Genomic DNA, 22,833 nt, shown 5'->3' with positions numbered 1-22,833 from the left:
GAATATCTTCTCAAGTGTTCACCTGTTGGAGACTTGCAAAGCCATGTGTCAGGGGTGTTCTGAGGAAGGCACTCGTTCTCAAGCCATACTTCCTAGAGAGGACAGAGTGCTATTTGCACTTTCCTTTTGTCACAAGACGTACCTTGCCTTGTCCTTTTTTTGGAGCAGAACTTGCTAGTCATTTTTAGGCTTTTGGTTGTCTATGAGTGATAATTTACACAGCATAAATACCGTTAAAATTGCAGTCTCTCTTCCTCATGCAACTTAATGATCAGTAAATACCAGACCAGGTATTTTGGGCTTCAGGAGATATGACTTTACTGAAGATGGATTAGTTTTAAGATTCAAGCAGTTTGGTTTCTGGGTTAGTATATGGTACACACACACACACACACACACACACACACCTTTGAAGAATACTTAGGAGTTTATTTTATTTCTGCTTAAAGTGAAATCAAGTGTGGACTGTCTCCTAGCCTTCATATTTCTCAGACTATTTCCCCTCCTGATGTTGAGGGTTGAATCTAAGGTCTGGGGTGCGCTGGATAAGCAGAGCTACTTCTGAACTGTGTCTCCGGTCCCACACTTTCCTTTTCAACCATTGCTTTTCTTCTGGCAGGATAGCAGTGGAGAAAGTCTCCGTATATAATACAATAAAGTATCTTGTATTTTCACTGAATTTACACCTTTTAAGGTCATTGTGTCTAGAAAATGCTTTGAGCTAGTTTATAAGCCTATGAAGTAGATTTACTGCAGCCTGCTCAAACAGTTTCAGGCTGTGGGTTTGCGATAGCGAGAGACCTATGGCTTTATGGGACCCCGCCCCCTTTTGTAAACAGTATAGCTACTTTTGGAGTTGCTCTTAGGCCAAGTGTAGAGAAACTAAACATTTTTAATAGTGAATAAAAATTTAGTGTGAGTAGAAAAAGCAGGGTGATGTTGATGGAGGAAAACAGATCCCTTTCCAAGGCTGGGGATAACTTACTCTTTATGGCTAGAGTGGCGGAGCATAACTGAGTGGCCTGTCCTGTTGCATAGGTGAGATTGGCATGGTCCGATTAGAACATTCATAAATAGCGCCAAGCACCTCACAGAACCTTACAAGAGGCTGAATTTCTTAGAACATAGGTGTTTGCTTTCCTTGAAACTATTTTTGAGAGCATGATTTCAGCAGCTCTTTAAAACGTATTACAGATTTACTCTAGACTGTTTCTCACCTGTCTAAATTTGAGCAGAGAGTGTAGTTACAAAATACTGTTGGTGTTACCATTCTGAGAGGTAACTGATGGCCTGTTGGGAGTGGGAGGTAGGCAGGCTTAGGAGGGCAGTCCTTGGATTCTTGTTCAGTGGAGGAAGGGAACAGGGATTCCAAAGCAAGGGCCTTAGGAGAGGACACCGAATGTGGTCATCCTGAGTGCCAGTAGTGAGCGCTTATTGATTTGCTTCTCTTGTTTTATGTGTTTGCAGTATCAGGTTGGCTGGCTCACCTCTAGCTTTGCTGGTTTAAGCACATAAGTGGTGGTTATGGCTACATTAGACAATATGCATTCTGCGCTTTCACTGTCGACTTGGGAAACAAGGACAGCCCCTGCCTGTCAGATTCTACAGCTGTGCTTCCAGGGCTTGGTGTGCAAAGTGTTGTGAGTTAAGGATCTGGAAATTACTTTCTATCTTATGCAAATTAGATGACCAGATCCTTCTAGAGTCCAAACTGCTGTGTGTGTCCGGGTGCACGTGTGCAGATATGTATGTTTAAATGAAGGACCCAGCTGGCTCACAGACCCTCCTTACCCTTTCTTTTACTTTTGTCTCATATCACTTTAAGAGCTCAGCAGACCTTGAGCTTGTTTCGATTTGGGGTCGGAGGTTGTTTGAAGTAGAGACGCATTTATTTATTTTGTGGTGCTAGGGATCTGAACTCACTGCCTGGGACACACTAAACAACTGCTTTCCTGCTGAGGAGCTCCACCCCCCGCCCTAGAGATCTGGAGGGTACTTGTACCTTTCAAAGTTTTCTCTGCTTCGAGGCCATGTTGAAAAGATCTGTAAGGATGGAATGGAACACGAGGCTCTGCATACTCCTAGCAAGCATTCTATTAACTGAGCCATACCCTCATCACATTGTCCCCCTTCAAGGCACTATTTTAAGAATCAGCGCACTCATCTCGTTCTATAATTACATATAGTTACTAGATTTCACAAACTGTGGACTTCTGAGTGTATTATAGGCAGTAATTCTTGGCAAGATCTTGAGAAGACGGGACAGTGCAGTATGCTGTGTTAAGAGCGTCTTTCTGTCCCATGTTCCCATATGCCTGCTCTCCAGCTTCCTCCCTCTTTGGCTAATTATCTCTCCTGGGTTCCCTGGGCTGCTTCCCTGACCAGTTGGGTTGCCCTCTGGCTGACCTTTTTCACTGTCAGGCTCTGTGCTTGCAATGAAAGAGTCTCTTCCCTTCTCTTCAGAAGTGTTGCGGTGGTGTAAAACCCTGTCGGTAGAGATAGAAATGCCCTAGAGCCAGCTAGAGGCTAGAGAGACACCTGCCTCTAAAATATGCACCTGCCTGGAAGAGGTCTGTGAGATAGCAAGGCCAGATGGTGGCTGTTTAAAGTAGCCTGTGGCTTTTTAGAAGTGAGAGGGAAATCTAGAAGGGGGATTCATTGAAAGTTGCTGTATGGTGGTGGTTTTGTTGATTTTGTCATCTCCCTCTTCCTTGTCCTCCTCCTCCTCCTCTTCCTCCTCATCTTTCTCTTCCTCTTCCTTGTTCTCTTCCTCCTCCTCTCCCTTCTCCTTTCCCACATTTGTTTAAAACATAAAGGGGATTCCTCTTGCTGACCCTATAGGTTGCAAGATTAAGTTTCATGGGTAAACCTAACTCTCATCTAGTTTTGATGAGCTTGGTGAAGTTACTCACTGGGGTCCTTCCTGCTCCTTGGCAATCTCAGTTTGAAACCCTATGGGTCTTTATCAGAAGTGAACGGGACTTCAGGTTGTGCTAATATCCAGAGTTGATTACAGTGGATGCTCTTTCAAAGGTTAAAGCTTTGTCTTTAGACAAGAGAAAGAAAGGGGTGGAGGGAAAAAGCCCCAGGCGGAGAGAAAAAGTCCCAGGCACAGAAAGAAAAATATGCCAAAATTTCAATTAGTGTCTGACTCGTGGGAGGTTTAGGGATCGTACCCCAAACCAGTTGGGTCCATTAAGGGTGGACTTCATTACTTCAGCTCCTGCTCTGTGCCGGAGGTAACCGACCAGCTCTCTTCTGCTGTAGTTCCTAGTAATGTTGCAGTTTTGGCTCTGTCTTGTTATGGACCTTGTTGAAGACCAGACGTTAAACTTTGTACAGTGGAAATTGCATTCATTTATTGATTTAGTCCACATATTTTATGTACTAATAAAATTTCGGTTTTTCCCCAGTTAAGTTGCAAACTGCCGGTTTGTGTCCACGCACTCTTGGGTGGGCATTCTGTTCCTCATCCAAGAGCTTTATGCGTGTATGCTGCCATGCCATGTTTTGTGTAATCCAGTGCTCCCTTTGTGGGTTTAAAAATACTCATTTCCATTATTTTAAATTATGTGTGTGCCTGAGTGTGTGTGTGTGTGTGTGTGTGTGTGGTGTATACCCATGAGTGCAGGTGTCCTTGGATGCCAGAGGTGTTGCATTCTTGGAGTTGAAGTTACAGGCAGTTATGGGCTGCCTGGCCTGGGTGCTAGGAACTGAACACAGGTCTTCTAACAGAGCAGAAAGTACACTTTAGTGCTCAACTTTCTGTCTGGCCTTTATCATCTGTTCCTTTGACCCAAACATAGTTTGTATAGACTTCTAAAACACAGTTCCACAAATCTGCTAATAAAAATTGTTCTATTTTTTTCAAAAGTGGTTCCTTCTTTTCTCTGGGTCTTGCACTCTTTGAGTCCCTGCCTTGATCTTTGTGTCCTCTCTAAATGGGCACTGGGTCCTTACATCCTAGAATCTGATTCTAGTGTGATGGATGGCAGTGGTGTGACTGGAACTTCCTTTAGTTTTACTCTGCTGTTTGTGCTGGGGCCATCCACCTTGCAGCGCTCACGGGTGGGGGTGGGGCACCCTGCACCACTCTTCACCGCATGATGGGTAGCTTGAAGTTATTCTCAAGGTTTGTTTCTGGTATCTCCACTCTCCAGCCCTTTGCCCCTGTTTCTGTCAAGGGGATGATGCTGTCCTATCTTGTAATGGCTGTGTGGACAGTTCAATTGTGCATGTGTGCTGTTGCTACCTGTGGAGTTTACCAGTTAAAGGTTAAGGTGACAGTACCTCAGTCTTGCATCCACTCTCATGACTAGTCCCTCCAAGTTGCATTTCCCAGGCTTGGGAAAAAGGCTTGCCTGGGGAAGACTTGCTTTTCAGATAGGAAGGAATCTTTTGGTGTGGGAAGCTGGCATGACTCACAAGCCAGGCATCGTGCTCCAGCAGCCATCCTGGTGGGTCAGGAAAGCTGCAACAGGTAGATGCCGTGTGCCTTGGGAATCTCGGATGAATAGGCAGGAAGCTGGTCACAGTTGCAGTCAATTATACAATTAGCAAAAATTGTTGAGGTGGTTTAAAATCTATTCCAGTTGTACAAATACTGCCGAGGTAGCATTATTCTTTTGGGATGGTGCATGGGAAAAAGCAGGAAAGTGAGAAGTCCTTAAACCAATCACTTTATCCTCTCGTTTCTCAAGGTTTCATTGAAATTGAGCTCTACCCAAATACAGGTAGCTCAGTAGCTTGGAAGAATGCAGGTGTGCTCTACCAGATGAGATTAGGTTACAGTCTTTAGGGCCAGCTGATTAGAAAGACTTGGAGGAGAGGAGGTAGGAGGGGGACAGTTCTTGTTGAAGGCAGATAACAAGTTTCACTTGTTTTGGACTGTTTACAGTGGTGTGGTAACTTGTAGGTGGCACAGACAGCAAACGCAGGGCCATCCGAGGAGCCTGGCAAGGGTGCACCTTGGAAGCCGTTTGCTGTCGCTGCTGGTGCACCTGTCCCTGAGTCCTGTCCCTTGTGAATGGCCATGATTCACAGCCTTGCCCACCTAAACGGCTGCGATTGTTTGCACTCTTATTACTATTTAATCTAACCTAACTGGTAAGGTCCATTGTGTTAACAACTGGTCCGTTCATCTCCTTGAGGTCCGGATTCATCGCTGCTTCCTTGTGAATCAGGATACAGGTTCCAATCACCGCTCCTTGAGTTTGTTTTGGCAAAAGACAAGAAAGCATGGTCTGTCTTTAAGTCTTTGTGATGCATAGGCTCCTCTCCTTTTATGATCAGCAGGTACTGGGAATGAATGAATGAGTACCGTTTCCCTCCACAAACAGCCCAGTCCCATTCTTTCAAAAACTGATTTAAAAACCAAAGTTATTCCTCAAAATTTGTCTTCTGTAGCTTCTTTGTGCAGCAGCGAGCGGTTGCCCCCAACCCCACTCCCTGCCTGTCCTTTGACCTTACTACTAATTTATAATTTACTGTTCAAATAATTCACTGCTCAGCTCGCCAGAGCACTCATTGCACTGGTAGATTCTCTCCTCTGGATTACTCACTGGATGATGGCTGTTAGGGACCATGAGGACTGAGCTTCTGAGCTGGGCGTCAGGCATTCGGGCAGCTCTAGGTCCTGTGGTACCAGGACTCTCCCTTTGAAAGCACTTGTGTCTGGAGCTCTTGCCCTTTAGCTTGGGCAACAGGAAAGGGCTGTGAAAACTGTCGGCTGACTGGGCCAAAGCCTGTTGCAGAGAGAACGTTTTTATTCTTGTGAGATGATTAGAAAGGTCGTCCTTAAAACCAGAATTAAGGAAAAGTTTGCCATGGAGCCTCCGTTCATGTAGGTTGTTTTCTTCTTACCATTGTTTCATAAGAGAGACAAGTGGACAGCGTATTAATGATATCATGAATTCTGAAACTGTCAGCCATCTTCAACAATTGCCAACTCATGGCCTGGCTCATTGGCACCAAAGCTCCAATATTCTTTCTCCTTCTACAGTTTTTTAAAGTAAATCCAAAACATGCCATTTTGTCTGTAAATGTGTAGGACTTTCATTTAACAGGGTTTTTTTTGGGGGGGGGCATTCTCACACGGCAACTCTTTACTAAAAGATGACTTTAAGAAATATGAACATGAACAAGTTCTGAAAAATAATGCATTTGTTTTCTAAAGGAGATTTTGACAAAGTGTTTACAGGATATTTACTGAGTGCATATTTTATGTATTCTGTTTTTTATGTTCTCAAATTACATGTTTTTTTTTTTTTCTCCCTACCTTTGGTTTGGTGGGGAGAGTTTAAAAACGTTTTAGGACCTGAGCTCCGTATCAGGTTGTACAAGTCACATTAATTTTCTTCCGTAAATCCTTAATTGAGAGGTTTCTTCCAAGCTATTATTTAGATTAGAATCTATTATCAAGCAAATATAATTACAATGGTTCATTTAAAAGTGGCATTTTAGATATTATTAATACTTAATGTGGAGATAATGCTCCAGTTGGTTGTAGCTAAGTCTTGAATCTGAGTTAACTCGTGTTTACTTTGCAGGGCCTGACCCCCCAGCTGTGTCTACTTGAGACTGCTTTAAATAGAGTTAGAAGCACCCTATAAGAAAATCCCCCAAAAGCTCAGAGCCAGCTTCCTGGAGCCCTCTGGGCTCCTTTTAGCTTCACACAGATTAGAACAATGCTTCTTCCTCCTTGCTACTGACCAGTGTGGGCTGTGGAAGTCCACAGCTCTGTTTCTCTGCTGTCTGTCTGTTGGTATGATGATTTTCATACTCTGTCTTTGAAAACCTAATTCTAGTTTTTAAACCACCCAAATTACATAGTGTTTTGTGGTTTAAAAACCCATCCTGCATGTGCCATTTAAGCTCACAGACTCAGTTAAGCATAATTAAACCACTGTCATATTTGATTAGATGCCATTTACAGTGGATCCTCTTATTTACAAAAGCATACATACACAGAAGAGTTTGAGAAAAACTTACAGGCTGGAGAACTAAATGAGGGACTGGTTGTGGCTTTAAGTTCTGTTCTGCAAATCGGGATGTGTGGTACCTAGGTTTAGCTTGATGCGCATACACTGAGTTTTCATTTTGTTTTTGACTAAAATAATTTCGTGTGCGTCTGAGACTTCCTTTCTCCACCTGGGACAGTGTGAGCCTCTGGCACACGAGCGCCTAGTGTTTGCAAAACTTTATAAACAGCCAGAAGAGCTCGAGCTTCCAGGAAGTGGGTTGTTGATGCAACTGAGTGATGGATGCTGAGGCCGACTCAAGTGTGTGTGTGTGTGTGTGTGTGTGTGTGTGTGTGTCTGGATTGTCTGCTCCCCTTCAGGAGAGGAGAACCAGAAACCAAGTCAAACTAAGTATTTAGTAGCTATCAGGGCTACCTCACTCCCAATTCACTGTTTTCTCAGACCCAATGTCTGTGTCTTGACCATAGGTAATCTGACTCCATGGAAGAGGGTTTGCCTTACCCAAGAGAAAAACCAGAAATTCCGATAAGATTTACATTTTATATTTGAAATTATGTATGTATATGTGTTTGTTGTTCACATGCTGTATATGTGTGTGTGTGTGTGTGCGCGCGCGCGCGCATATGCTCTCTTGCACCCATGGAACCCAGAAGAGGGTGTCAGATGCCTTGGAGCTGCAGTTACAGGTATTTCCCAGCCAGCCAAACATGGGTGCTGGAGTTCAGAGTCTAGTCCTCATTGTTGAACAGCAAGTGCTTTTAATTACTGAGCTATCTCTCCAGCCCATGAGAAGATTTCTAGATTATTTCACAAGCCTGTTTGAAATAATATTTGGGAACAGTTATGTTAAGTCTAGACCCACGAGTCTTGGTACTTAGTACATCTTTCCAGAGGAGAGGAGCCCAGAGCCTTTGAAAGACATTCTTGACTAATCAGGGAGGAAAACTATTGACTTAAAAAGAAGAAGTGAATTTTCTAAAGCCGTGGATAATAAGAATGTTGTGGTATGGAAACTAGCTTGCAGCTGAGTCTCAGCAGGCCCGAAGTTCTGTCCTGGCTCTGCTACTGACGGTAGTGTGACCTCGGGCTGGTCACCTACTTCTCTATCTGTGAGAGACTTAAGACTTACAGAATTTCACGTTTAGGGTTATGCTTCTGGCTAGTGGAAGCAAAGAGGGAGAGAACGTACTGGTTATCGGATGTACTGGTGAGAGAGCCAGTGGGTCTGTGTATGAGATGCTTAGTTGAAAGTGCTCTGTGGCTTTTCTGCACAGATATCCAGAACAGCCAAAGGAGAAATGGAGCATTGGGGAGTGGCTCAGCTAGGGACCCTTCACCGGGCCTTTGTTATTATTAAGGAGAAGCAGATAGTGCATTTGAGAGCACAAGTGAACCTTTCCCAGTCTGAAAGTCCAAAATGCTTCAGATTCAGACAGTTTTGAGCACTAGTATGCTCAAATTTCCACCACAAGTGGAAAATTCCATACTGGGAACTTCATTTTCATGTACAAAAGTATTAGAATTAGTGTATAAAGTTGCCCTGAGGCTATGTGTATAAGGTGTATATGAATCATAAATGAATTCATGTTTAGACTTGGGTAGCATCCTTATGTAAATAACCCTCATGCAAATTTAAAAAAAAAATCTGAGATCTGGAAAACTGTGGCCTAGTGCATTCTGGATAAAGGATCCTGGGCCAAAGGAAACTATGGGACCTGCAAACTTGGTATCTTTGACTTAGCTTTTTAGGAACATAGCTTTGGAGAAAAGGCCAGAAATCACAGGATCATTTCAGTAGGGTTTTCTTAGGGCCACTGAGGGTTATGGATGGAGTACTTGGATCAGTGAAGTTTTCCTCAGACTGAAAATCTTTCAGCTCCATTGGCTGAGAGCACAGATTCAGTAGCAACAGCTGCAAGGAAGGACACACCCACTGCTCTGACCTCGGAGCCAGCTTGCCTTGTTATGTGCGTGAACATGGCGGATTCTGAGTAGCTTTAAGCCGTTTTCCCAGGGAGCTTTTCTGTGTGCCTTTCAGTGCGGGCATTCAGCGGCTGACATTCGTACCGCTCAGAGACTTCTTTCTCCAATTTTTGAATTTGCTCTCTCCTTTTTAAAAAATTGTTTTATTTGTTTAGTCTATTTTTGTTGTTGTTCAGTAGATACTAGATTTACCCATCTATGGGTTTCCTTTTGGTCTAACATTGTTTTTGGAAAGTCTTGATTTATGCCAAATAGGAGTTCCGTGGAGGACCTAGTACCTTTGGTTTCTGTGTTTTTTATTTTAAACAACTATCTGTGTTTATTTGCATGTTTGTGTTTTTGTTTCTGTGGGGGAGTCTGGAGACCAGTGTTGAGTATCTTCTGAGGCTCCCCACTTTGTTTTGAAGTGGTCTGTCACTGAAACCGAAGCTCGTCCTTTCAGCTAGCTTGGGTGGTCAAGGCTTCATTCAGAACCGGGTCTGTGCTTACAGACACATGCTCTTCCTCATCCAGCTAATGATGTCGGAGCTGGAGCTCTTTCTCAGGCCCCTGTGTGCATACCTCGTGCATCTCATCTGCTAAGCTGTGTCTGTACCTGCTCCCTGTGCTCGTCACAGCCGCCTTCCTTCCGTGTGCATCTGTTGTCCTCACCGGAGATTCTTGGGCTTTTCTTTTTATGCATTTTTTACTTTGTATGTTTTCATGAGATGAGGCCTTAGGATGTTTTCCTGTTCTCTTCTTTAAATCATATTTCTGGGAGTTGGAGCTGTGTTTGGGGCTACAGCCTGAATGGAGCCTTCAAAGCTGGAGGCGGTTAGTGGTGCTTCGAACCTCCTGATATACCTTTAGCAGGAATTAGAGAGTATTTTAGGACTGAGTAGTCCAAAAAGCTACTTAAACAAAATCTCATTAAGAGCCGAGGAGATAGCTCAGTTATTAACATGCACAAGATCCAGTGTTTCATCCCCAGAATGCAGGTAACAAAATCCAAGCCCAATGGTCCACACCTGAAATCCCAGTGCTGGGAGGGCAGAGACAGGGGGATAGATCCCTGGGCTCACTGGGCAGCCATTTTAGTCTACTTAATGATGAACAGACAATCAAGAGAGGATGTTTCCTGTCTCAAAAAGAAAAGGTCAAGTCGTACCTAATGACACATGAGATTGTCTTCTGACCTGCACATGTACATATGTATACCCGGCACACGACTCATATGACACATGTGCAGCCTTATATGTGTACACCCTTATACCTGTAGTCTTAGCACTGAGGAGGAGCAGAAGAATCAGGAGTTGAAGGCCAGCACCTACTATAGACTGAGGTCGAAGCCAGTCTGGACTGCATTTGATATTATCTAAACAAACAACAAACAAAAACAAATGAAAAGGCAGCCCTTTTCTGTTGTGTTGTTTAAGATCAACTTAGCCCAAATGATGTCCTTCCATCAGCTTAATATAAAGTGCCATTTTCTGTAATTCCTGTGACTGTCAGTGTCTTTACCATTTGTGTCTAATCTTCTCCCAAAGGATTCTCAGCCCTATTTGGGAACTTTTTACCTCAGTGTGGGAAGCCATAGGATCTGCGATTGTTTCAGGCCGGCCTGTGTAGAGGACAGAAGGCACGTGGTGAGGGGTTTAGCTGTGCGGTACTGCTGTGTGTAGGATCTGTGGTGCCCTCATAACCCTTTGAGGTAAAAGGGTAACAGTGGGCATCCTAGGGCAGGGAGCAGTGCTTCTAAGCTTGGAGTCAGGACTTTGCTTGTATGTGAGAGAGAACCTTTGGAGAGAATCTCAGACATAAAACAAACATTATGGTAAGTGCTCCCTTCCCTCCTCCTCCTCTCCTATTTTCTACGTTCTGCTTGAGAACCACTTCAAAGAATCAGATGTGTTGGTGTGCTGCAAGCTGCACAGTTATTGTTAAAGAATTTGGAGATATAATTGAAAACAGACTGTTGAGCAGAGCAGATCTAGGCAAGTTCTAGCTCCGAGGGAGAAGGGAATTCCAAGTTCTTCCTCTATTTGGAGCTGATGTCTCCGAGCACTTGTTCTGGAGATGAATCATCAGGGAACTCTACATCTGGGACTTATATGTCGGGAAACGGCGCTCTTTTTAAACAAAGAAGAACTATAAAGGCACACATAAAGTTACAGTGCAGCTGGAAAATTGTAGTCAGAGTTAAAAAAAAAAAAAAAACCAGCTTAACATTGAGGTGAAACCAGCAGAGTGATTGGCCATGAGATTGTGATTCCTAAAGTGGAGTGTCCAGACCTGGAAGCACTACCACATCTAACTTACGTATTGGGACCCCTTTGGTTTGGGGGCAGCTGACATTTAAGAAATATCACTGACACCAGCTGAAGAATTATTAACCACAGCAAGTGGTGTCACCTGAACACTTGTTTTGTGTTTCTTAAGTCAGTTCAGCTCCCAGTTGCCAGAGAAGACCCTAGAGCATCCATGCTTCGGGCTCTGTGAGAAGAACACTCACTGTCATCTGTGAGCTTCTTGTCACCAGCTGTGGTTGGGAGATAAAGTAGCCTGTGGTCTCTGATTAAGAGTGGCACCCTGGAACGTGGCCTTGTTTGTCTGAGTGACGTTGGACAATTTGTTTTCTCTTTGCCTCAGTTTTTTCTTACCTAAAATGAGCATGTCTAAAGGACTCACCTTATTGAGATCTTTTAAGGACAAATGCCTAACACGTGGTTGAAGCCCATAGAATTCTAACAGTTTATGTTTTTATAGCTGGAAACATGTGTTAACTCATTTGATTATCATTCTGTTGAAATATATCATGGATGTTTTACATACCAAGTCCAGGGTTGGTAATGGACTGGTCAGGGCCCAGTAGTAGCTGGAGTTAGAAGTCTAGTCTGCTTGTACATGATCATAATAGAAAAAAAAAAAAAAAACGCTATAAGACAGGTCCTGGTCCCTGAATTCTTTTCAGGTCTGAGTTCCGTGAGGACAATCACTGGCCCCCTCTGCTCTTGAGTGGCCCGAATTACCCAGTTTTGGCAAACAGTCGGCGCTTTATTAATGGTGCCTGGACTGTGACTTGGGGTATCTGCTTCTTCCTGGGCTGGTTTGCACTTTCCTCTTTGGTGAGGAGGTGGTAGCAGGCACATATGCCTCGCCATCTGTTGTTTATTGTTTCTCTTAGGTTGTGGTTTGTGTCCCTGTTGCGTGTTTCTTTGGTTTCTGGAGCAACTGCCAATATTATATGCTTGGGGATCAAAAAAAGTAAACTATTTATAAACAGTAAAGTATCCTTGGTTTTGGAAAGTGTTTTTCTCAAATGCGTGTATATTTGGTGGCTTTATTATAATCTCACTGATGTATCTATCATTAGACAGTTTGCAGATCGAGGCTCATCTGAAAGATGGGCAAGTCAGAGTCCAGCCTTGTGTAACCAGCACACAAACAGCCTTGGTGATAAGGCCCCGGTGTTAACACTGACCCAAGCGGTGTATTTTTAACTCAAGAACATATAAACAGTTTAGCCTGCTGATGAAGTTTATACTTGCCCGAAATCCTCGGCATGCCTAGGGCTGGGTGGTGCTGGGGAGTACATGTGGTCTTAGGAGAATGCTGCGACCAGCAGTTACCCGTGGCCCCCAACCCTTCACTTTAGAGAAAGGAATGCAGAGATGGAAAGAATGAAGGGACATGCTGGTTGCTGATTTTGTATGCTACATTTCACATTGAACTTTAAAAAGCACCTTTTCTCTGTGTTGTGTAGGCGTGAGGAGGGGTAGAGAGCAGTTGGCTCAGGTTTTGTCTGTGTCTTCTCCCCTCCCCTCTCAAGCCACAAGGAGTCTTTGCAGAGTCACAAATCAGAGTAGACTTCCTGCTGCAGGCTGTCCACTCACTCTTGAGCTTCAGAGTGCTTTCCTAGCTGGTTCCATCCGCCCGTGCTGTCATGTACTAGCTTCTGTACTGCCGGCTTGTCCTGTGTATGTCTGGAGGAAGGTTCTTCAGTTTTGGAGACTCCTGTCTGTCTTAAATGTCTGTTCCCCTGGGAACTATCATTGGATTCCCATTCGGAAGACCCTGCAGTATAGGGTCTGCAGGGTGTTAATTTGGTTGACGTGTGACATCTCATTTGTCTGGAAGCTGCTGGGAGTTGAGGCTGCCTTTCGTTCTAATGCTTCCTTTTTTTCTCCCCACAGACTCTAGCTTGCATCAAGTCTGACACATACTGTCAGGCAGCACAGATACAGATGTATGAAGATTGACAGTCCTTTTTCCAAGCTCTCTGGCAGGCCTTGGATAGCTCAGGCTGGCCTCAAGTATGCTAGTAGTAAAGAATGGCCTTGAACCTCTACCTCCCACGTGCTGCCATTATAGGTGTGTGCTACTGCACCTGCTGCATTACAAGGATAGGGATTGAACCCAGGGCTTCATGCGTCTTAGGCATTCGTAGTCTACCGAATGAGCTAGATCCTGGCCTGTGGTCTTCGTTCTCCTTTTCTAAGTCCAGCAGAAGTAGACAGAACAGCTGAGGCTTCCCGGGACTGTGTATCTGTTCAGTCCTATTGACCTATTTGTTTGGCAGCCTCCTTCATCTTCTACCAAGTGCTCATGTTGAAAACTCAGATGAACAGGAAGGTTTTAACACCTTACAACAGGAGTTTAAAAGATGACAGACAGGTACTAGAGGCACTGCCTGGGACCTGTCTTCCCCACGGGGGTCCCTGGGCTCCGCTTCCTTGTTGCAGTCTTCCCATGGCTATCCTTGGCAGGTGGGACAGACTGTACAGCTCCCCTCGGAGTTGTGTTTGGCCAGGGCACCCGTGGTGTATTTCCGAACTGTTGACATGGTCTCTCATCTGCTCTTTTGCAGGAGATGCCTGGTGGAGTCTGTTTTGGGGAGGGTTGCTTTTCACTTAGACTAAGGCTGTCTAGACACCCTTCCCCTTGTGGTTATTCTGCTCAGTTTATGCTGAGCCCTCGCCAGGCAGCTGGTTTTGGTTGCTTGGGCTCTTGGTTACTCTGCAAAGCCCTCTTCTGACAGAAAGCATGACTAGGCCAAGGTCATTTTTCTTCCTCTTTGCTCTTGGCAGTGGGAAGAATTGCTCTCCTTGACTGGATTCAGTACATACAACTTTCAGGGCAGGTTACTGTACCCTCAGGGGACAAAGCCAAAGTAGCTACACAGATTTGTAAGGGCCTGTACAACAGACTCTGGCCTCATGGACTTGTAAATCTGACCCCTTTCTGTGTGGCCCTCGGGTCTGAGACTTCAGCCCCCTACTCCATCCCTAAATACATAGGACTGCTCAAGGCAGAGGAGTCACTGCCGATCTGGCTCAAGGTGGGTCCTCACTGGGCAGTTAGTTAGATGTTGAAGATGGGTCTGCCAGGGCTCAGCCTTGCTCCTTGGTCTTGAGGACTAGGGAGTCTTGGGTTGGGGTTCTGCAGGGGGGCCTTTGTACCTGATGACCTGTACTAGTTGGGGGGAGATGTGCTTTCTGACTTTGGTTGGTTGAGCAAAGTTGTCTTAGTCTAGTGACCATGTTATTAACTACTTGTAATTTATACAGTAATAAATATTAGTAATAAAAATCAAAGGAAAGTACAAAAGAAATGATAATTGACTTTGTTACTCAGTCATAAATATCATCATTTTGTTGAATGAGTTTACATCAATGTTGCAATTAAATGCCTGCTTCAAACTACAGGCTTTTGTTTTGAGATGACAGTATGATAATGTTGTGCAGTTCAGGGTGGCTTTGAACCCCACAGCCTCCTGCCTCAGCCACCAAAGGCCAAAGTGCTGGGATTATAACCCTAAGCCCCATGCCACACCTGGCTCAAATTATGTTTTTTGGTCTTTATTTATTTTTTGAAATAAAAATACAATTACATAGTTATCTTCTTTCCTTTCCTTGACTCCATCCTGTCTGTGCGTGGTTCTCTCCCTTGCTCTTTCTAATTCATAGCCTCTGTTAAAGAGTTGGTGTGTGTGTGTGTGTGTGTGTGTGTTTCTAAATACATGAATACAACTTGCTTAGTCTGTATACTATTACTTATATGTATATGGTTTCAGGGCTGGTCACTTGGGTAACCAACAATTTCAACTTATATTTTAAAGACTCGGTATTATGAATATTTCCTCTATTTAAACTTTATATAAAATAGTATGATTTAAGTCATAATTAAACCTTCCCTGATATTGAAGCTCTAATTCTTTTGTGCATAATTATTTATATACTTCTTAGTTCTTAGACTGAGTTACCATGTCTAGGTTGCTCTTGCTAGGAAAAGTCTTGAGGCTTTTGCTACAGCTTCCCCCAAGAAGGTGGCTGCCAACCAGCTTCCAAGCTCCTACTTGCTTTCCTCACCCTCGGAAGCTCAGGGACTGCTTTTCGCTCGCTCCGTGGTACACACTAGGACACTGCCCTGCAGCCTCCCTGTCTTCATGTCTTTGGATAGTGAGGCTGGACAAGTTTCACTCGTTATTCACATATTCTTCCTTTTTAAATTTTGTTCTTCTTTTCTTCTGTTCAATCTAGTATCTACCATGATGCCTTAACTGTGGCCTTGAGACTTGGCCACTGTTGGACTCTTTAGAGCTGGTGTTTCTGAGCCAGGGCAGATCTAATTCTGTAGAAAGCTGTGTTCCTGGTGGCCATGGCATAATTTTGGCCCTGAACCAGGACGTGCTTTTTTTCATAGACTCATGTTGCGCTTGTGTTCCACAGAGGGCTATCGAAGTGGCTCAGTGCTGCTGTAACCCCCATGACCCAGTCCAACCCACTCAACCTTGGTGCCCCGTCTGTGGCCAGAGTGCCTGGTACCTACAGCTGGTAGGAATCAGAGCAGATTAGCGTGGCCGAGAACCCTTCAGGAACAGCTTCCAGCAAATGGAAATTATTTTAAAACAAATTGATGTGGTTTTTCTGTCAAACCTACTTGGAGCGTAAACAAGGTTGGACTGTAAACTGCCCGCCTTCTACGGACAAGCCTGTGTTTAGAGTGTGGCTTTCAGCACAGTAAACATGGTCCCTAAAATGAGTTGTCATTGTGTCTGATTTGAAAAGTAAAAGTTGCAGGCTGGAGCCGAGCCGGCAGACAGTTCTAAGGCGATGTGCAAGACATCCCTAGGCCATTAGTGTCTCTGCCACAAAGACAGCACTTCCTGCAAAGGGTTAGGGAGCGAGGAGTCATTCCGCATTAAAACGATTAAGGGGAAAGAAACACCAGGGTGGTTTCTGTGGTGAGATAACTTTTTAAATGTTGCTCCTTTGCCATGTGGTAATATCAAAAACATCTTGTGAAATGCTTAATTCGTGTGTGTTTGTGAGTGTGTGCCCTGCACCCTCTCCCAGTCTGTGTGTGTGTCTTTGAATTCTGTGCCAGGCTCAAGGTGGTTCTCCAACCTAAGAACAATATCTTATTAAATTGGCTTTGGCCTCCCTAAAAGGCGAAACAATGCTTTTAATGTTCTGATTATGTATTAATGAACAGCCAGGCCAAGGGGCACTTGCCAAAAAGGTTAGGGTGAGAAGGCCACCAATATCAGAGGGACTTTGTACTCTGTGGTGTGAATGGTCTTGGGTGAAAGGAGTTTATTGCCCAAGGGGAGCAGCTAGAATCTCTTTGATGTTGGCTGGTATCCTCCGGGGCTTCCCAGCTAACATCTCTGCTGGCTTGGGTGCTCTGTAGTGTGGTGCCCAGGTGTCCCCGAACTTGCCCTTGACTGTGAAGGACCAGTTAGGTGCCGTGCAGAGGGGAAGCACTGGCCGCTCAGAGGGTCTTCAGTAGAGTTCAGTAAGTGAACTACTCCAGAAAGACCAGCTGCACCTCTCAAGCTTTCCTCTGGAGGGAGTTTTTGAGAACCAGCATGCTATTATTCTAAAACCTCCAGCCCCAACCACAGAAAGAGGTTAGATCCTAATCTTAATATGACTAATTTATTTTCTCCCCAATGCACTGACATTTCCTCCTGCCTTCTGGCCTGTTCTAAATTTTTGAATGGCCGGCCATTGGGAGCCCTGCTTCCCATATCCTTATTAAATAATTACTCAAAAGAAGAAAGAAAGAAAACAAGCCTTTTCAAAATCTGGAGGCCGTGGGAGGGAGGATCGGCTCCAGCTCAGGTTTTGTACGGTGAGGATTGGCTGAGCCTGGAGTGAGTGTGTCCTTCCAGAAGAAGAAAGGGCAGAGTGGAGGAAATACCCCAGCTTTACCATCACAAATGTGGGTGCTCTGGACTCTCCCGTACCTTCTACCATGGGAGTCTGAAGTTATTAGTATAGTTTTGTGTGTGTGTGTGTGTGTGTGTGTGTGAGAGAGAGAGAGAGAGAGAGAGAGAGAGAGAGAAAGAGAGAGAGAGAGCATTTTTAGTCTGGAATTTTGAGTCCCAAAGTGGCAGGACATTAAGGACATTCTTTCTCCCCTCCCCCTTTTGTTTTCCCCTCCCCCTTTCCTTCCCCTCCTTTCTCTTCTGAATTCACCCTCTCTTCCTTTCTTTCCTTGTTGAGACAGGGTTTTACTATATAGCCCCAATTGTTCTGAAAACTCTCAGAGCTGTGCCAGCCTCTGCCTCCTAAGTGCTGGAATTAAAGGCATGGGCCACCACACCTGGCAACTCTTTTCCTTTTTAACTAACAGCTTTATTGAGATAGAGTCTGAAGGCTACATTCATCTTTAAGTGTTGAGATTCTGAGTTTTTAGTACGGCCAGAATTGTGCAGCTGTCACCACCAATTCTGGGTTCTTTTTAATTGCTCCACCACGAAACCCCATGCTGGCTGCTGCTTCCATCACTTCTAGAAGGTCTGTGTTGGTTTGCCTGTCTTGAATGTTGGGTGTAACTGGAAACATACAGTACCCGGTCTGTCATGCCTGCTACCTCCCTTTGCTTAGCCTAATATTTTCAGAGTTCTTATGTATTGTACATATCATTCCTTCTTTGCTCATTTAAGAAGATATTTATTTGTGAGCGCACATGTTTGCACTCTCATGTATGGGTCCTCATAGAGGATGGAAGAGTGTCCGCCCCTCTGGAGCTGGAGTGGCAGACAGTTGTGAGCATTCTGATGTGGGCACTGGGAACCAAGCTGGTTCTTTGTCAGAGCAGCAAGTGCCCTTAACCACTGAGCCATCTGTCCATCCCCTTCACCCCACTTTACCTTTAAAACATCTGAATAATGTTCAGGTTTTTGGATATAACACATATTGTCTATTAATTTATTAGCCAGACATTTGGGGTTTTCCTATTTCTTGGCTGGCAAGAATAACATAGTTATGAACTTCCCCCAACCAGGCCAAGTTTTGTTTTGTAGCTCTGCCTCTGCCTCCTGTGGCTGGGATGACAGGTGTGTACGTACAATGAGTCTGGCGTAAGTGTTTATGTGTAAGTTTTTGTGTGAGGGTGTATGTCTCTATGTACCTTGGGCATGTTCCCCAGCACATGTGGAATTGCTGGGGCATATGGAAAGTGCATGGTGTGGGGAGATTCCTAGGCTATTTATGAAGAATCTGTACCATTTTTAACAAGAAAAGTAGTGTGATTTAAGGTAAGGAAGGTTTGGGTTGTTTCTTAGGTAGGGATGTTTCTCTCAGGTTTGTCCTCAGGCTTAGAACTCTTGGAGTCTTCTGGTAGAAATACAAATAGAAATTCCAAATGCTCATTAACTCATACAGGTAATATCCCACAACCCATGGTGAGTGGGAAACACTAAATTGAAAATGTATTTGCTACTTGTAACTTGTAGCTTAGCAACACAGTGCTTGGTTGTGTTGGTTGCTGGGAGCCGTGGCTTGCTTGCAGAGAGAGTAAAGATCAGACCACTCATCACTACTACCCTGGGAAAAGATGACATTCAAAATTCAAGTACAGCTCCTACTGTGTGTCTGGCTGTTGAACCTCCACAAAGTCCAAGAAGAGTGACTGTAGTGACTTGCCCCTTGTTTGTAATCCCAAAAGAAGCAGTAAATGTGGCAGCACAGGGCAGTGGTTACTGTGGGGACTCTTGGGTGTCTGAGTCTAGACCGGTCTCTGCCAGGGCAGACTAGAGGACTTGCTTTTCTGGAGCTGAAATTCGCTGTGCATCTGCATCCATCTCTGCGTCTGACATTTCTTCTGCATGGGGCAAGCCTGCGTTGCCAACTGACTAGCTGTAAGTTCAGGTAGAGATGCAGAATGGAGGCATTTCTCCAAAAGTAGGCTGACAATTGCTCTGGACAGGTTTACAGTAGGGAGGTGTGGAGTGTGTGGTGGAGACAGGAAGCTGGGAGGGAGCACAGACTGAACTTGAGCAGTTCAGGGAGATGGCCTGACACGGCTAATTGAAAACTATGGCTCTGGTGGCTTCTACTTGGAAAGGAAGCCATGGCATACGTACAGTGGGTTTTCTGTTGTTGTTTTGAATCAGGAAAGCAGAGAAAAAGTGGCTCGCTGAGTTACTTAGGAGGTCGGTTTGGGATCTTTTCAAGAAATGGTATTGTGGGCTAGAACCTGTATTTTAAAAGCTTTAGGAGATTGCTTTGGATTTTTAAGTGTGAGCTTTCCTCTAAAGTGTGCTTGCCTGAACTCAGCTGCTGCATGATCAGTAGTTTAACCTATCCTCGCGACCCCTGGCTTTTTTTTTTTTTTTGTGCTCTCTTACTTAAAACGCTGCCTCTGATATTAGTTGTTTATTATACCCCAGATCAAGAACTAGATTCATTTTCATCTATTCCAGACTCAACAACTTGCAGAAAGTCTGTTCAAAACTGAGGTATAAAAAGGTGTATGGTCAATGGAGGTGACAGGCTTCCTTGAAGTGCAGTGGTTCTCAACCTGTTCGTCAAGATTTGTTTGGGGGGATCTAAGACCATCAGAAAACACAGATATTTGCATAACAATTCCTAACTAGCAAAATTACTGTTATGAAGTAGCAATGGAAATAATTTTATGGTTGGGGGTCTCACTACAACAAAAGGAATTGTATTGAAGGGTCATAGCATTAGAAAGGTTGGGAACACTGTTGACGTGTGTGGTGGTTGACGGTTAATCTCTTTTAACAAGGCTCAGGTGGACCTTGATGTTGCAACTACGATGGATTCATAAACCCACACAGTGCAGCCAACTCATATCCTCAGTTTAATTTCCATTGGTTGACATAATAGCCAGCAGCTGTTTGGCAATCTCTCATTCTTCAGCATGGTGAAGACACTCACATGGTGGCTGGAGAAGGAAGCGTTTGCACACAACTTTAGGATTCATGTCCTGGCTGCAACATTTCTTTGAAAAAAGAGGGAAAGTGATTTTAAGTGAGACCAGGGAAAGAGTCAGCATGCCTTCCTTCCAGGTGGGAGGAAAGGCGGGGCAGGGCGGTGAGGTGCAGAGGCACAGATTCTTGGGATAAGAAAGGTCCTCTGAGCCTGCCCGAGCAGCTTGTCTCTTGAATGGTGCTTATTCTAGCTCTACCCGCTGCTCCATTGTGCTCTGATATCATTGGGGATTGTCAGTTTGGAGGATTCAGATTAGAAACAGAAAAACACAGTCACAGTACTGCCTCAGCAGCCAAGCGCGTCTGGTGGTGAGTAGACTGTACTGTAACTGCCCACCTGTTCTGAGGCAAGTGCAGTGAGGGCCTCGTACACTGTGGAGCCCAGAGGCCCAGGAACCTGGGTAGTGGTATGTCTGGCTTCACAAACAGCACTTTGAAGTACTACCTGCTCCTAATGGCAACAGAGCCATCAGTTAAGCAGGCAGCTGTTAAGCACAGGAGTGTTTGCACAAGCAACCTTTAAATTTTCTGATCCTTGATGAAAGCTAGTTGGTTGTGAATGATTAACTTCAATGTGCATGAGGAAATACTATCCACTTAAGTGTCAGGTGTATTTTTATATAAGAAAAAAATAAAACTAACCACACCCTCAGCTGTTACCATTTGGGGTTGGGAATCTGTGCTCATCCAGCGAGTCCACGAGGCAGGGTATTTAAAGCAGGGTAGGAATGTCAGTGTGTATAACTCTCCACTGGCCGCCCCATTCTGTGAGACCGGGAAGAAGGGAATGGGTTCTGTGAGGTGCTGAGATGTTTGAATGCAACCATTTTACCAGGCTTCACTGAAGTATTTAGATTCATAGGAGGTGCTGGGTGGGGGGTACTTCTGCAATTGGGAAACACAGTATAGGCGCAACATCAAAAGAGTGTGGATAAAAGGGTTGGCTTGAGAAGTCTGCCCCAGTGTCACTTGCTAGCACTTCTACAAGAGTGATTGAGGCAGGTGCTCTGTCTAATCTGTCCCCAGGGAGCCATCCTTCCTGAGTACTTTGATTCCAGTGCAGTGCGTCCCTTTGAGAGAATGGCAAAGAGCTGGCTGACTGAAGAGCCACAGTGTAGCATCCACCAGGGTGCTCTGGGTCTCAAGAGACTTGGAGGTAGTCATTGTGAATCTGGCTTCAACCATGTGCAGTAGTGGACAGAAGTCCCTACAGCCCCTTGAAGTTGATATTGATGGGGTAGTTATTTCTTCTATCAGTTACCGGGGAAGAGAAATTGCGATGAAGTTTTCATGTGGAGTCAGAGTGGATGAGGTCATGTTGAAAGGGTAAGGGAGAAAGGAGTCTAGGAAAACCATAGCTGACCAGAAAGGGCAATTCCATAGCCCAGGTGAGGGGAGCTTCCCATGCTTGTGAGTGGTGGGGACTCAAGTGATGGATGTGGGCTGAGTAGTGCATAGAGGGTGCTAGGCATGACTCGGGGTTCGGTTACTGTACTGCAAGCCCAAAGCTTTGCTCATTTCCAGGAAGAAAGCATGCATGCCGTGGGAGGGGAGAAAGCAGGTGTTTTGCCTTTCTTCCCTGCCTCTTTATTGCCTTCAGGTGCAGTGACATTTGATATTGGCAGTTCTGAAATACATTGAGGGCATTATTCTCAAGCTGCTGGGATTAGTCCTGACATAAACGGTGGGTCCTACCGCCAGCCTCCTGTATGACGATGAAGAAAAGAAACTCAAGCTGTAAATGAATCTCTATTTTGGGGCTTTGTAGTGGCAAATTATGTGAATGGCTGAATTGAAAAGGTGCCTGGTTTTATACCATCATGAATACCCAGGCCTTAGATAAATATTGACACCAGTAGTGTGACAGGCCTACCATTTGTCTCATGCTCCTAGGAATAAAAGATCTTTTCTCAGGTGCTCATGACCTTATAAACCACCCTGACAAGTTTGTGCAGGTGCTTTTCTACACTGGTTCTCGGGGTTTGAGAGTTCGTGGTTTTCTCTTTGTGCTCGTGCAGACTTAAGCCTTGCCTCATCTCAACTCGCTTTAGCTTATTGATCATGGTTGAGTTGGCTGCAAGGGAGGGTAGTCACCCACACAGTTTGGTAGTTTGGCAGTCATTGGGCCGACCTGGTTGGGAATACCTTTGGTGACGCTGGTTGAATTTGAAGAGTGATGTGGTGGGATGGAGATAAGAAAGGGAAAGCATGGATAGACCTGTCTGTATACAGATATGGAGCTCCACTGAACTCCTGAACTGTGCCTGAATCCCAAACCATACTTCTCTTATGGAACAGGGTTAGCCCGACATTTCTGAAGATAATGCTGGTCTTGTCAGTGTGGTCGATCCAGCAAGCCACCTCTCTACCCTCCGGTGCTTATGGGCAGGGCAGTCATGCTAGAGTCACTTGATATAGGGCAGGCTCATCAGCAACTCGGGTTTGACACCATCTTTGAAAAGGTGTGGTTGGTGGAGCTGGGACTGTTAACGTAGAAAGTTGTAGATAGAAGTTCTAGCTGCCCATAGGGCAGAGCGCCAGTGGCCCAAGCTCAGGAGTGGTTGCATCTGAAGAGACCCTGGGCTTGGGTTTCCTGCTCTGATGGGAAGATGCTCTGTGGATTGACTGTTCTGCCTCTCCCTGCAT

General features: G+C 44.8%; 1 protein-coding gene across 1 annotated transcript in view; it reads left to right on the top strand.

The window, feature by feature from the left end:
• Lrig1 (leucine rich repeats and immunoglobulin like domains 1) overlaps positions 1-22,833 on the top strand; it is a 100,198-nt gene that overhangs the window by 2,502 nt on the left and 74,863 nt on the right. The window lies entirely within an intron of this gene.

Source organism: Apodemus sylvaticus, chromosome 2 (assembly GCF_947179515.1).
Source record: "Apodemus sylvaticus chromosome 2, mApoSyl1.1, whole genome shotgun sequence".
Lineage (NCBI taxonomy): Eukaryota > Metazoa > Chordata > Mammalia > Rodentia > Muridae > Apodemus > Apodemus sylvaticus.
The sequence above is the reverse complement of the archived record's forward strand: the minus strand, read 5'-3'. Positions and strand labels throughout refer to the sequence as shown.